This window comes from Python bivittatus, unplaced genomic scaffold (assembly GCF_059951505.1).
Source record: "Python bivittatus isolate LINGU-HERP-01145 unplaced genomic scaffold, Pbiv_v1 ctg000020_np1212, whole genome shotgun sequence".
Classification (NCBI taxonomy): Eukaryota; Metazoa; Chordata; class Lepidosauria; order Squamata; family Pythonidae; genus Python; species Python bivittatus.
This window is the reverse complement of record NW_028277030.1, coordinates 45,408,291-45,424,883: the sequence shown is the minus strand read 5'-3', so window position 1 is coordinate 45,424,883 and position 16,593 is coordinate 45,408,291. Positions and strand designations below refer to the sequence as shown.

At 41.1% G+C, this 16,593-nt stretch overlaps 1 long non-coding RNA gene across 1 annotated transcript in view; it reads right to left on the bottom strand.

Moving 5' to 3' along the window:
* Positions 1-16,593, bottom strand: part of LOC148217049 (uncharacterized) — a 34,047-nt gene that overhangs the window by 7,418 nt on the left and 10,036 nt on the right. The window contains exon 2 of the long non-coding RNA XR_015797868.1: positions 1,526-1,635. This is a non-coding gene — a long non-coding RNA (uncharacterized LOC148217049). The remainder of the gene's footprint in view (positions 1-1,525; positions 1,636-16,593) is intronic.

The window sequence follows — 16,593 nt, the reverse complement described above, 5'->3', positions numbered from 1 at the left end:
TCTGGAACCACTGGTTTCTCCCTTACCAGCTTCTTTCCTTATATTGGGATGAACTTTTCAAAAAGATTTTAAGGAGTTTACAAATCAGGAATGTGTGTTTTAAATTCAATGCATTTAGTTAAAAGGAATTCCTACATCAGAAATAGTGAGCCAATTAGATTGCATAGTGTAATAATAGAATAAGAAAAATTCTCGACTAAAATGGACAACCTCTTGACTATTAATTTCTTATAAATAATTGTTAATTTCTTATTGGGTGAATCAATCAGCGGTCTGATTATATTTGACTATATAAGGATTAAGATTAGATGCTGAAATTTGGAACTGGGATATTCTCTCACCAATTTTCCTGTGTGGAAAACCAGCTAACTTCCATGCCTTCCTACGGTATATAACAAAGCTGAAACTATCTTCCTGAGTTTCCTGTATGGCTATATGTCTGTGAAAAAGGGGAGAGGAAATTCACACTGGGGTCTGCCTTCTTTTCCCTTCTTATTCCTTTAAGTACAAGTTATGAACCTTCCTGTTTGATGGTCAGATGGGTGCATGGCCATAAAAATTGTATGTGACAGGAGCAGCAAATAAGCCCTAAGTCACCCAGTGAGCCAGTCAATAAATAACTATGACTGCAATTGAGGAAAGAGACCAGTTTTGTCTTAGCTTCAGCAGAGCTTAACAAGAAGACCTGGGGGCACTTCTCAGCAGAACAATATTTGGCAAGGTATGTGGGGTGCAGAGGGAGGGGGGTTATAAGGGAATTGGTTTTCCTTTCATACGATATTAACTGTTGTAATGGATGTTTAAAATGCAGCCTATTGTCCTGTACAGGGATAGAAGAGGGGCAGTAGCCTCCTGGCACCTGAGGATGAGATTTATTTAAATGACTTTGTAGAGACCGAGAGCTACGCTGGTGTGCCGTTTCTGTCATGCTATCGTACATGGCATTTCTATAGTGGCTTTTGAAAGGAAGGGTTAAGGTGCGTGTGCATGCTGGGATGGGTGAGTGTTCTTTTGGGTTTTTAGGTATGTTAAGCTTTTCAAGGCTTAATATATCTTTTGTTTTTTAATTCTGTCTTCTTAAAAAATAAAAAATAAAAACACCAGGAAGGCCATTTTCAAGTTCAGTAGTAAAATGTCCAGGAACCCTAGAGGGTTACAGAAAGGAGGTTCAAAAATGTGGCTTGCACACTGTCTGGTCCAAACTGATATTGAATGAAGACCGACTGTTCAAACAATGCCTTGAAACAATCAGGCTCGCTGAGTTTTTGCTAGACTTACTCATGTAGCATAGGGGGAAATGGCTGAACATTAGATTCAAAAGAACGCTTTCTCTGGTTGACAGCACCAACTCTTCTTCAAGGTTCTCCTTCTGATTGCTCTGGTTATTAATTTGCCATGCATCCCGGGTTTTTTTAACAATAAATGTTACTAAGTCCATTAATGTCATCAGGTTTCTCATTGATCATACCAAAATGAATCCAAATGTAGCTGTGCTTCAAATAGATCCATTGAAAGTAAGACTTACCTTCACCCTGGGTCTTAATCTTAAATCCAGTGGGTCCATTTTAGACATAACTAAGGCTGGATCTTATAGACTGCTGGGCTCCTACTAAACGAAGAAGACATTTTGCTTCCCTGTAATGTACAGAAAGAAGCATATACTGATGAAAACATAAGATTAGCCCATTTATTTATTTATTGAATTTATATAGCTGCCCATCTCACTTGCACTTATTTAACAACTATTTTCCAAACATCCCTAATCTATTACTGTTTCTATTTTCCCTTCTCAGGCGTAATTGTTAGTATCTCACAATGAATACAGAGAAATTGGATAATTGCAAACCCTTTTGCTAAAGTGAAATGTTTCTTTTAGAGGGAAAGGCATTTAAAAAAAAATCCCCTCTCCCCCTATGGGTGGCATGGGTCTTCCTCAATCTCGGGTCCTCTACCAGAGGCCTGGGAGTCTGAGGGTTCTGTGCAGTATCTTAGCTGTTCCTGGCACTGCGCTCTTCTGGACAGAGAGCTCTGATGTTGTTCCTGGGATCTGTTGGAGCCACTCTCCCAGCTTAGGAGTCACAGCCCTAAGTACTCCTACCACCACTGGGACCACTTTGGCCTTTACTTTCCACATCCTTTCTAGTTCCTCCTTCAGGCCCTGGTACTTCTCTAGCTTCTCATGCTCCTTCTTCCTGATGTTGCTGTCACTTGACACTGCTACATCTATCACTACCGCTGTCTTCTGGTCTTTGTCTACTACCACAATGACTGGTTGATTGGCCAGTACCTGCCTGTCAGTCTGGATCTGGAAGTCCCACAGTATCTTAGCCCTGTTATTCTCGATGACCTTCTGTGGAATCTCCCATCTGGACTTGGGAGGATCTAGCCCATGCACTGTGCAGATGTTCCTGTACGCAATGGCAGCTACTTGGTTGTGTTGTTCAGTGTATGCTGTTCCTGCCTGCATCTTACACCTTGCCACTATGTGTTGGACTGTCTCTGAGGCCTCTCTGCACAGTCTGTACCTTGGGTCCTGTCTAGTGTGGTAGACCCCTGCTTCTATGGATCTGGTGCTTAGTGCCTGTCATTGTGCTGCTATGATCAGTGCCTCAGTACTTTTAGTCCAGCCCTTTCCAGCCACTGGTAGGATTTCCCAATGTCAGCCACCTCAGCTATCTGTCAATGGTGCATCCCATGCACGGTCTTGTCTTGCCATGGCACTTCCTCTGCTTGAACTTCCTCCCATGTCTGCTGCTGCCTCAGGCATTCTCTCAGCAGCTCATTTTTGGGTGCCATCTTACTGATGTACTCCTGGATGCTGTGGGTTTCATCCAGGACAGTGGCTTTGACACTCACCAGACCCTGCCTGTCCTTTTAGCCTGGTAGCCAGTGCTGTGAGTCTGTTTAGCAGTCTCCAGGGCTTCAGATGGAGTCAGGCCCTTATATTTTTTCAGTAGCTGAGTTTTCTCTCCACACCCTTCTGTAGTTCCATCAGCTGACTAACTTCTCTCTGAGTTGCCTTGATCTTAGCCTCCAAGTATGTACTGCTGTTCTTGATCATGTAGCCAAGCATCTCCAGGATTACAGTACCTGTAGCATACACCAGTTCATTGGTTTGAGTTATGGTGGTAGTAGGGATTGTTGTGAGGACTCTATTGGCATCTTCTAGCATACTATCTGATGGTGCTTCTCCACTGATTCTTGGCAATCAGTCTCAAGGGTTGACTGTAGCTAGTTTATCCATGATCGTATGCCTCATATCAGCTGCTGTGCTCTGTAATAGAGGGAGTGGCAGTGATGTTCCAGCTTCAGGTGTTGGCTGCACATCCAGTTGTTCTTCTGAGTCTTCTTGAGTCCAGGATGTAATGTGTAGCTGTTCTATCTCAAGTTGTGAGAGCTGCTTCCTCTTCACTATGTTGAAGCACTGGGTAACTAGTTGTTTCTCAGTTAGTGTGGATATAGGTCTTCTGCTCATCCATAGTTCCCTCATACATTTCATATGTCCCCTCTCATTAGGTCTACTGTTGTAGTAGCATTCCATCAGTTCCAGGTTCTCTTGTCTTCTATATGTATGGTTTGTTCCAGTAGCCCACTTATTGTCAGATTATCCTGGTTCCCCAAAATCTGGTGTGGACCTTGTTAATCCAGGCAACATCCAAGCTGGCATAACTCTCTTAGTTTGTGTCACTCTCATATCCGAGGTAGGCAGGTGAAGCGTTAAGGGGTCTTTGCCCAAGTACCCCTATTAGTAAGGTAGATACCAGCCAGGATTCAAACCCCGGTCTCCCACATCAAAAGGCAGTACTCTAACCATTACACTATCCATATATATAATGACAGAAGAGACAGATGTTTCCATTAAAATTAGGAGATGTTTATGACATCTTCTGAAAATATACTGAGCATATTTTTATAAGAGTGTCCAACATGGGTTACAACAGGGAAAAACACACTTTAGCAGCACTTCATGTTTCCATATATTTATATCATATATTAATCTATACATTCTTGCATATATTTTCTTTTTGTGGGAGCATTCATTTGGTTGACTTTTCAGAGAAATAATGTCCTCTTGATTAAAAAAACCTGTTTAGTCAGGTCCATGTTTTCATTTCCTGTTTGAAAACATTTTGTTCCCATACTACCTGCATAAATGTTCCAGGTGATTTGTCATAGCTGGAAATGGAAATCCTAGAGGGGAGCTTGGGAGGAATAAAATGCCCTGTAGCATCTTTTCTGAGATTTACTTGGATGTCTTACAGTCTGTTGATAACTGTGAATAGGACTTGAAATGATCTCTTTGCAATGACTCCTTTTCCCAGTTAATGGCCAGATGGTGGCTCCAGGGAGGCATTTTTGAAATATCAGCAAAGTGAAATGTAAAGGGGAGGCAGGATAGAAAATGTCCACGATCTTCTCAAATAACCTTAATTCTCAGGCCACCTTCTAACAATTTTAACATTAAACAAGGGAGAGAGGGAGGAATCTCAAGTGCCAGCAAAAAACGTTTAATCTGGCCCGATGGGTTCCAGAAAATATGTCCCTTTTCCAAGCGAACTTCTGGAATGTTTGTGAACTAATTGGCTGGCATACTCTGCAAAATCAGTTAAATGATTTTAAGTGGCAAGTTGTGAGGGTTTATTGCCTTCCCGGAGTTTTTTGGATGAGGCACATAGAGGGCGAAAGAAGCTGGAGAATGATGGTGGGATAAGGAAGAAAAAATACAAATCCCAGTATCCTACTCTGTCTCTCAACTTATAATAGTTTTCAAAACACCACCAAAAGAAATGTGAAAGGAATTCTACAACTTCTTTTTCTTTTCTATTTTCTTTTTTTCACTATTTACTCTTCTTACTATCTTTATATTCTCTTATGGTTTTTACTTTGTTAAAATTTTCTTTAATAAAAATTGTTTAAAAAATAAAGAAAAACGTTCTGCTCGGTAACAGCTGGGCACATATGGCTGTCTCATTCATTTTCTCATTTTCTCATTTCCTCCTTTACTCTCTCTCTCTCTCTGTCTGTGTATATATATATATATAGAGAGAGAGAGAAAGATGGGGGGGGGGAAATGTCAGTTTCAATGCACTTCAAATATCATAGAACAATCTGACCTAAAAACAAAAGCAAACTATAAACCTGAAAAAAATATACATTGGGTTTTAATAGGAAGAAGGAGAAGGAGAAGGAGAAGGAGAAGGAGAAGGAGAAGGAGAAGGAGAAGGAGAAGGAGAAGAAAAGAAAATTCATGGAAATATGTACCCATAAGAAAAGCAGCTTCTCTATAGCTTGCATATTGCTTCTCTGCCCTTTGAACAAAAAGAGAGCAAATTCAAAAGCCAAAAAAGAACACATATAAACAGTCCCCTGCAGCACATAAAGATATGTGAATTTATCTTTCTAAAGCTGTATCATCATTCCCTTAGTTGGTGCCCAGGTACAAAGTATCTATAACTCCTGGTTGGTTGATAGATTCTATAAATTAGGAATGCAGTCTAGGAGAATTTATGAATGCTGGACTGGCTCATTGATCTTCTTGCCTGCTTGCACTGTAAAATGCCAGGCAGCAGGATTTTCTTCCAGTCAGCACTGGTACCCTGAGATTTCAGCCAGAGTTGCTACCAGCATCCCCTTGGCCTTTGGCACCACAGAGTCCTGGATGAAAAGGCCCTCTAGAAATAGCTATCAACTTTTGAGGGCATTGTTTCCATCTGGATTCTTTAACTCTCTGGTCCCAGGCCTCAACATCTTGCCGGTACCCTGAATCTCCTTATTCTGTTCATTCCACCCTCTTCAACTCTTCATCCTGCCACCAACATCTCTCTGCTTCCAGACTGATTCTTTTTGCAAAAAACTAGATTGGGAGAGGTAAAAATCCAGATGCAACTAGCGGGCAGCAAAGACATATTTCTAGATTTTTGGAGCCCAGGTCTTGTGGTCTCAGTAAAGGAACAAAGGGCTGAAGATGGGGACTTAGGTGGAGGGAGAGTGGAAGTAGCCTGAATGAGGAAGTCACTCAGAAGGAAGGGCATTTTCCAGCCCTGTTCCACATGCTCCTGCAAACCACTGAGATGGCCTCCACTGGTTGTTCTTGAAACAGAGATGGAAATTATTATGGTGGAATTCCTGACCCACTGGTGCCTTTAAAAGAAAGAAGAACTTATTTGGTAGGCTGGATTCAGCAGCTCACTTTCCCTGACGTTGGGGGGAGTTGAGCAGGACCATCTCGTTATTGCTTTTATCTCATGTCAACTTCTTTTTATTATTTTCAGGTTCCACTTGTGGTGCACTGTTTGTTCTGTGGATGTCTAATCGTAGACACAGATAGCCAGTGGGAGATTTCTAGATAAGATCTGATTGCTGAATGCTTGTTTGTAATTTATTAGTGCTCTCCTTTACATTTCCATGTGCTCTCCTGTCAGCAATATATCATCCTGGAGGAGTCTTGAAGGGGGAAAGTCAGAAATGTCTCTGTGGTGCTTTTGGAGCCTTGTATGATTATTACACCATCTCCCGCTGTCTGCTTTAAACAGTAGGACATGATTTATTCATAAGCTGAGATCTGAGACCTGGCTTTGCAAGGCTCAAAACCCAAACAAATTATTGACTATCTCCAGCAGAGGAAACATGTGGTTTAGGCCTTCTGGCATGCATCTCATTCAGACTGTAAATGGGGATACCCCATATTTGAATGAACTCCTGTATTAAAGACCAAGCGTTCTTGCACATTGATAGGTACGTTTTAAGCAGCAAGCCTCTTCTGTTTGACAAGCTGTTTGAAAGTTTTTGTTTTTTGTTTTTACAAAGCAATTGTCTTTAAACATGTGATGCCCTGAGTAGTGTTGGTAGGGATTTGGAATGTGATTTGACCTTAGCCCTGTGTGGTCCCTTCATTTATCAGGAGCTGAATACATGAGCAGGGTGGTGTGTCGAGCTGATCCTCCATCTGCCGCTTCCATGTTTATACAGAAAAGTCTACAGCACTGTATAGGAGGGCTTATGTGACATGGAGTCCTGAGCAACTGAGATTCTGAATCAGGCATGAGCAGGTACAAAACTTCCCTCTCCAGAAGGAACTGTTGGTTGCACATTAAGTCAGGAATGGAGTCAGTCATCTAACATCCCCAGCTTCTAAGCATCTAAATAGTCTTGTCCCAAGGCTGCTGTTCTAACCATGCTTACTTGAGAATAAGTCCAACTGAACTCACTGGAGATTATTTCTGGCATGAATAGGACTGCATTTCTCATTTTGTAGAAAAAGTCACATTTCATGTGTTCTTTCTTAGGGCTATTTAGTGGTAGTGTTGACAGGGATAAAAAAAATTGTTTATCTGTGTTATGTATAATCTGTGTGGCTTGATTAGGTAGACCAAGTGGCATACAAGTGGGCACCTACAGAGAAGATGAGACAGCTTGTTCACTGCAGTCAGTCAACCTAATTTATCAGCCCATTCTTCAGTGCACAAGAATGTTAATGCTATTTATTCTGATAGCAAAAATATTGGGTTAGATGTTCTTTGACCAAGAGCATCATTTTAAAATCTCACCTCATGTTGCCAGGAGATGTAGGGTCAAGCATATGGATTTCAGGGTTCATTAGATCATGAACAAAGTGTTCCATATGACTGAACAATATGCTGGTGGTAGTTCCTCGTATGGTGTTTTGATCATAGGATTTACTAGGCCACCAGCTGTTCAACAATAATAAGATATTGGCATTTCTTGAGAAGCAAGGAGGCAGTTTTCTTGCCAAGAATTGGCTGTTATGGTTCTACTGTAAGCCATTGGTTATGAAGCCTAGCTTACTAAGTTCTAATTTTTGCTTCAGTTGCTGGCTGCACATTAAAGTAGTAAACTTCTAACGTAGAATGACTATCTAAGCAATCACATTAAAATGAGGACTATATATCATAGTTAACCATTGTTGGCAAATTTATAATACAATAAGGAATAATCCATGGTTTACAGTGACTGGTTACACACAACATGCTAAGTTAAAGCCTTACAAACCACATTGTATGTTGGTTGTGTGCACACTCAAAATTCAGTGGAACTTACTTCTGAGTAGATATGTTTTACTCAGCAAATTTGATTTATAACATAAGCACCTAGGGACATCTGCAGCAGGAGGTCAAAGAAATCAAGATGGAAGTCACTCTTTCGTGATCAAAGCTCCATCCCTTTGTACATGTGTGTGTTGCTGACATGGATACAAAAAAAGCAGGGTTCAGTTATGTAGTTTCAACCACTGTCTTGACCTTTCTGATGCTCCCAGAGATGTCACTGTAAAGTTCTATTGAATCCTCTCACTTATTTTACTTAAGTGAAAAAAACCCTCACTTGCTTATAGGAGGCTCTTTTTATCATCTGTATATAACTATGGTTTATTAAAACCAAATAAGAACACTGTGAAACAATGACATATTCACTATACATGTATGCAACACTCTTCTGGTGTTAGTGGCAATGCTGAGGTGTGATACAGGATCAGAATCACACATACCAGTAAGATGGATTGTGTATGTAATGCATATATAAGTGAATAGACATCTTCCTAGACTGTGAAATCATGCTAGGATTTGCAGGAAAGAGTTGGTCCAATACATCTGGGGAAACAAGAAGGGAGCTCGCTGGGTTAGATAATTCAGTCTGAATTCTATTGCTTGCATTCCATAAGTGGAGAGCTTTTGAAATACAGGGATTTGGTTAAGAAATAGAATTTTAGAAAGGGAGCAGTGGTGAAAATGTGAAGTACATCCAATTGTCCTGATTACTTCTGAATTCCAGTTTTTTAATGTAAACAGGTTTTAGTTTTCTCTCTACACTTGTTTCTGAAGGTATGCTCCTGATTTCAGAACTTCTGAATGCCTCTTCATTTCTTGGTGCCTGCTTGGGTTAGTTGCCCTCAGTTTGGGTGACATCTGCTTTGTAGACTATGTAGCTTTCCTTTTCTTACCCAATTTTAATTTTTCAATCAATGATACAGAAAAGATAAAGACAAGCTTCCAACTTGAGATACTGTAGTATGTTAAAATTTGGCATGCCCCTATTCAGTTTGAACTTAATCCTTAAATACTAAAAAGCCAGAGGTTCTGAGTAGCTGAGATAAATGAAGCATTTTGTCAGAAATAATGACATCCAAAGAAAGCCTGGATGCTTGTTATCAAATATGTAAGATGAAAACAAGAACTGAAATTCCAAAACTAGTGTCTTTTACCTGATGTGCTAACGCTGAATTGTAGCTGCAATACAGAAATAGCTCAGTGCCTTTTATAAGAAGGTACATCCTTTTAAAAATGGCTTATTATTTTTTTGGAAAAGAAATACAGTTCCTTATTTCAAACATCAGACCAAAATGTGACTTTTATAGTATGGAGTACAAAAATCTTCCATTATACCATCAGTAACTGTTTGCACAATGTGAGATAAGCAATTGGTGATGGGGAGATTCTGTGATGGAGAATTCCATTGGGGCAAAGGTATCTCATGAACGTGGTGGAAGGCCACTATTTACTATCCCTTATTTAAACTAGTCTCAGCTAAAATCACCACAACTTTTATTGAACAGCATCCATCTGGAGAAAGTCCTTGAAGCATCAGAGAAGATGATCTTAGCCAATTATGTGTCCTCTATATCTGAGAAAGGTACAAGGGAGACCCCACAAATTACACATGGAATTACAGTTGAGAAACTGTCACCCTGCATTTGTTCTGTGTTTTGGAAATACACAGGAATTCTTCTACAGTGCCAAGAGCTTCCTCAATTGGATTTCATTTCTCACTCCTGCCACTGTGAGTCTCCTTGCTTGTGAGTGGATTCATAATGGGAGACATTGTTCCCTTTGTATATCTGGCTGGCTGTGGAGAAACAAGAGAGGCACGAGAGAGCCATTGGGTCCACCGTTCTCCCATTGGCATTGCCTTTGAGATCCACATTTGGACTTCCACCTAATGAGGGAGATTGCAAAAAGGCTAACAGAACAGCTATTAGAAAAGGGTGTGTATTTCTTATAGTGTGAGCATAACTCATGTTATATGGCATTACTTCTTTTAATCTATTGATTGGAAAGTTGATTTTAAGGCTAAACTATATATGACACATTGCATAAATATCCATATTTATAAATAAATAAATAAATAAATATTATTTATTTATATAATATAAATATAATATAAATATAAATATTATAAATATTTATAAATAAAGACCTACAACACCTTCTAGAACTAGCACCAAAAAATGATGTCCTTTTCATCATAGGGGATTGGAATGCTAAAGTAGGAAGTCAAGGAGTAATCGGAATAACAGGCAAGTTTGGCCTTGGAGTACAAAATGAAGCAGGGCAAAGGCTAATAGAGTTCTGTCAAGAGAACAAGCTAGTCATAGCAAACACTCTTTTCCAACAACACAAGAGACGACTCTACACATGGACATCACCAGATGGTCAATACCGAAACCAGATTGATTATATACTTTGCAGCCAAAGATGGAGAAGCTCTATACAGACAGCAAAAACAAGACCAGGAGCTGACTGTGGCTCAGATCATGAGCTTCTTACTGCAAAATTTAGGCTTAAATTGAAGAATGTAGGGAAAACCACTAGACCACTCAGGTATGACTTAGATCATATTCCTTGTGAGTACACAGTGAAGGTGATGAATAGATTTAGAGGATTAGATTTGGTAGACAGAGTGCCTGAAGAACTATGGACGGAGGTCCGTAATATTGTACAGGAGGCAGCAACTAAAACCATCCCAAAGAAAAAGAAATGCAAGAAAGCAAAATGGCTGTCTGATGAGGCTTTACAAATAGCTGTGGAAAGAAGGAATGTGAAAAGCAAGGGTGAAAGGGAAAGATATAAGCAACTGAATGCAGATTTCCAGAGAATAGCCAGGAGAGATAAGAAGGCCTTCTTAAATGAACAATGCAAAGATATCGAGGAAAACAATAGAATGGGGAAGACTAGAGATCTCTTCAAGAAAATTGGAGATATGAAAGGAACGTTTAGTGCAAAGATGGGCATGATAAAGGACAAAAAAGGCAGGGACCTAACAGAAGCAGAAGAGATTAAGAAGAGGTGGCAAGAATACACAGAACTATACAAGAAAGATCTTAATGTCCCTGATGTCCACCCTGGTGTGATCACTGACCTTGAGCCAGACATCCTAGAGAGTGAAGTCAAGTGGGCCTTAGGAAGCATTGCTAACAACAAAGCTAGTGGAGATGACAGTATTCCAGCTGAGTTATTTAAAATACTAAAAGATGATGGTGTTAAAGTGCTGCACTCAATATGCCAGCAAGTTTGGAAAACGCAACAGTGGCCACGGGATTGGAAAAGGTCAGTTTATGTTCCAATTCCAAAGAAGGGCAATGCCAAAGAATGCTCAAACTATCGCACAATTGCACTCATTTCACATGCTAGCAAGGTTATGCTCAAAATCCTACAAGCTAGGCTTCAGCAATACATGAACTGAGAACTACCAGATGTACAAGCTGGGTTTCGAAGAGGCAGAGGAACTAGAGATCAAATCGCCAACATTCGCTGGATCATGGAGAAAGCACGAGAGTTCCAGAAAAATATCTACTTCTGCTTCATTGACTATGCAAAAGCCTTTGATTGTGTGGATCACAACAAACTGTGGCAAGTTCTTAAAGAGATGGGAGTACCAGACCACCTTACCTGTCTCCTGAGAAATCTGTATGCGGGCCAAGAAGCAACAGTTAGAACCGGTCATGGAACAACCGATTGGTTCAAAATAGGGAAAGGTGTATGACAAGGCTGTATACTGTCACCCTGCTTATTTAACCTATATGCAGAGTACATGATGAGAAATGCCAGGCTGGAAGAATCACAAGCCGGAATTAAGATTGCAGGGAGAATCATCAACAACCTCAGATATGCAGACGATACCACCCTCATGGCAGAAAGTGAAAAAGAACTAAAGAGCCTCTTGATGAGGGTGAAAGAGGAGAGTGCAAAAGCTGGCTTGAAACTCAACATTAAAAAAACTAAGATCATGGCATCTGGACCCATCAATTCCTGGCAAATAGAAGGGGTAGAAATGGAAGCAGTAACAGACTTCATTTATTTGGGATCCAAGATCACTGCAGACGGAGACTGCAGCCATGAAATTAAAAGATGCTTGCTCCTTGGGAGGAAAGCTATGGCAAGCCTAGATAGCATATTAAAAAGCAGAGACGTCACCTTGCCGACAAAGATCCGCATAGTCAAAGCTATGGTTTTTCCAGTAGTAATGTATGGCTGTGAGAGCTGGACCATAAAGAAGGCTGAGCGCCGAAGAATTGATGCCTTTGAACTGTGGTGCTGGAGAAGACTCTTGAGAGTCCCCTGGACTGCTAGGAGGTCAAACCAGTCAATCTTAAAGGAAATCAACCCTGACTGCTCATTGGAAGGATTGATAATGAAGCTCAAGCTCAGATACTTTGGTCACCTAATGCGAAGAGAGGACTCTTTGGAAAAGACCCTGATGCTGGGAAAGATTGAAGGCAAAAGGAGAAGAGGACGGCAGAGGATGAGATGGTTAGATAGCATCACTGAAGCAATGAGCATGAAATTGAGCAAACTCAGGGAGGCAGTGAAGGACAGGAAGGCCTGGCGCGATATAGTTCATGGGGTCATGAAGAGTCGGACACGACTTAACGACTGAACAACAACAACAACATAAATATCCAATTGAGTTCTTCCTTCCTTCCTTCCTTCCTTCCTTCCTTCCTTCCTTCCTTCCTTCCTTCCTTCCTTCCTTCCTTCCTTCCTTCCTTCCTTCCTCCCCTTCCCTCCCCTCCCCTCCCCTCCCCTCCCCTTCCTGTAGCTGGTAAGTGGGAAAGGAAGCTTTGAAGTTCCCCTAGTTATATGTGAAGTTCTAATCAGAATTGCCACACCTCCCCCCACCCCAGCCCCACTGCAGATCTCTGGGAGCCTGTGCATGTTGTGCTTCTAATATAATGTGTACTTTAGCTATCCAAGATTTCAGGAAAGAAATGTGCAAGGTAAGGCTAGCACTTGTATTTTAAAAATGGAGATCAATTTATATTTTGCCATGCTGGAATGGAAAAACCTAATTATAGAATTATTAATGGATGTGATAATATGAAGATACTGCAAATTGAATGGAATGGATAAAGAGTTGTCTGTTCATTAATTTTAGGGCATTAGAATTCCAGAAGGATGTAATCCAAACACTGTAATACTGAAAAGCAGAATGTTATAGATTTGTGTGTGTGTGTGTGTGTGTGTGTGTGTTTGTTTTCAACATGCTCAATTTGGGGGTTCCAACGAATGGTCATCTTCTTATGCTCTGCTTCAGAAATACTGCTTTTCTACTTCTGCCGGCTCAAGCCATGCCATATGGTCAAGCTACTGCAAATTGTTCCATGATAATTTGGGGGGGGGCTGCCCCGTTGTTCTTGGCCATCTGAGTTACTGTGGGTGCCCATCCCATGGTCCCTAGCCATTGAGTTTCCTTGCCATCCAGCTTTTTCAGTCTTTTCGCTGCCCCAAAACCATTTCTCCCACTTCTGTTGCCAGCCCTGGTTGACTGGAGCAATAGGGGAGAGAAGAGGGGAAATGGGTATTTTGGGGACCTGCTCATGGCACCCAAAAAGACCCATTTTCACCCTGCAAGATCTGCTTTACTATGGGGGAGCTGCCTGAAGAGGTGTTTTCACTTGCACACGATTGCCTGCCCCTGCAGTTTATGTGTTGCTGCACCAAAGCTATGGAGGGCAGGGAGACATTTTAAATAGGTGACCAATGGTCTTTCAGACTGCTGGACTTATGCTATCTTGATGTTCTGGCAGTGCACCAGTACATTGCTAGACATATGCTTTAAGTGCGTAGTCCCAAAGTTGCAGAGGAGAAAAGTGGTTCTGCTGCCTGGATTCTTGCGGGAAAGGATGGGAAGACCCTCTGTCCCTCCCCCTCCTCTTTTGCCAGAGGTGGAAGGAGAAGCAGATATGATCCAAGAACTGAAGGCAAAAGACCTGCAGGTTCCCCACCCTGCCTTTCTCTTCCCCCAAGATCTCAGGCAGACAGAACCCAAGGCAGAATATGGGGCCAAAGTGCCTCAGCACACCTTTCAGCTGGCATAGTTTTGTGCCACCTCCCACGCTGGATGACAGCACTTTAGCACTATGATACAGTAGAGCCTTACTTGGGAATGCCAGGGCTTTAGGCTGGATTGGAAAGTTGAAAAGCCTCCTGGAAGATGGCAGTGGCAAACCATTCCTGTAACAATTATTAAGAAAATTGCGCAGACCCGTCCATGAAACATTACCAGGCTTAACTCAGAGGAGACTTTACCTTTTATGAGTCCCAAGGCATGTTATTTTAAAACTGTAGTTCAGCTTCCCTTGACGGCACATAATACAGAAAGCTTCTGCATCAGTGCCCTAAAACAATTGAGGAATTTATCCCATACATCAAACACAAATGAAGGCTGTAGTATCTGTTATGATTTATACGCATACTACTAGGAACGAAGGAGCATCTTTCTCCTGAGTCAGCACTGAGCTGCTTCAATGATCAGACAAGACAACTCTTGATGCTGTCTAGGTAATTTGTAAAGGTTAACTGAACTGGGAAGATGAGAGACAAATTAGTTAGCAGATGATTTTTTCTTATCAACAATAGCCATCCAATCCCTACATTGGAGAGTTCCAATTAAGCCTGCATGAATCTTTGAAGTGGGAAACGTTGTGAGTCTAGATAAAACATTCTGATGAAGAACAATGAAAACTTCTCGCAGAGAATCTTGGGAGAAAGAAATGTCCCTCCATTGTTTCCAAATGTTGCTGTTGTTTTGTCTGCTATTGATTCTTTTGCAAAAACATGAACCATTCTTATCCTACAGACAAAACAAGGGCCACGTCATTCATAAAAATTCTAATTCACTTTTCATTAATAAAAGCGTCAAAGCAGAGACTCATCAAGGAAAAAAGCACATCATAAAAATCCATTTCCAATAAAAACCCTCTAAAAATACCCATACCTTTAAAAGTATAAACCATAAAGCAGCCTAAAATCCGATAATATAGGACAGGGCCTAATTACTGTACATGAAACATCAATAGCAAAACAGAAATCACAGCAACACAAATTTAACTTAAAGCCTGGGTGAACAGGTTTGTGTTAGGTGTGCAAACTGTAGCTATCTTCAACCTGGTTACCCCAGATATGCTGAGGTACAACTCCAGGAGGTTAATGATGTTGGAGAAGGCGACATGGGTAGTTAAGAGAGTGGGCACAACCTTCAATGGGTTCCTTGCTTGGGTGTGCATGGCTTCCATCACAGCTGCCATGTTGACTTTTTTACCCCCTTCACAGGTGCCCTGGAAGCATATTATTCAAGGGGATGGGATCTAGACCTGATGGCTGATACCTTTTCTCAGGCTGAGATTTGCTCTCTGAAAAGTTGTGGGGAGGACTAGAATAAAAATGGAGATGGATTTAATTTCATTTTCCAATTCAAGATAGTTAATAGGGAGCCAGACCTGTAGTTAATCATTTTCCCTTCTATATCACAAAACTGCAACCCAGTCAGAACTTTTGTTTTGAAGGTCTCTGGGCTTTTGAAATCTCAGGTTGTGCTCAGTCCTACGCAAACATTGCTTCTCCTGAACATAAAGGAATCAAGTCTTTATCTGCAGCTTGCTAACTAAAAAGCAAACATGCAGTTGGCCAGTTCAGCTCAGTAAATGTGCTGCTTCTTAAAAAAGCTAAATGAATTAGTCCCATCAGCTGGATGCCCTGAAGCCAGAATTTACTTTTTGGATACACAGGCTAGAATCCCTGTCTTAGGGAACAATTTCTGGAGGAAGGTAGGTGAATCTCCTACACTACCTCCTGCAGTACCTCTTTTGAACTGAACAGGGAATGACCAGCTGCTTTTCAGGCCACAAGAACCACTTCAAATCAAATGTACTGGCAGTGTTAAGCATCTCCTTTTTTCTCAGTATACTTCTCAGAATACAAAGTATTCATTTAAGATCATGGGCAGAAAGGTCCTCAGGCAGCAAAAAATCTCTTGGCCAGGGATAGGCATAGAAAGTAAAGAGGATGACCTTGATGGAGAAGTTAACAAAACAACAAGGAACAAAATGTGGCTTGAGTCCAAAATGAGAAGAAGGTATGTGTAAACATCTCAGACACCCCCTAAATCACATCAAAACATTCTGTTATAGCAGTCCATCTTAATAAAAGTAGTTTTAAACTTCCGTGGAGTTTGTTTCTTCATCTGGTCTATGTTGTGGGGCTGACAATGGACAGCCTTTGGTGAGGGTGGAGAGACTGAGAACTACAAAGTAGTTGAGTTCATATCACATATGTGACAGGGCTGGTTTGAGAAGCTCTGTTCTTATAAACCAGATATGCCTACTTTAGGATCTACATTGCCTGTTCCATCTGTTCCCCCAACCCAAAATGGTGTGAAATTGGGATCTCCATTTTCAGCAGTCAAGACTGAAGGGGGTTTAAGGGCCATAAAAGGAGGATTTGGGGATGACTGGCAAAGTTGGGACTACAGTTTACTAGCTCCTGCAGTAGATTGTTCAAAGCAAAGTGGACCAATAACCTG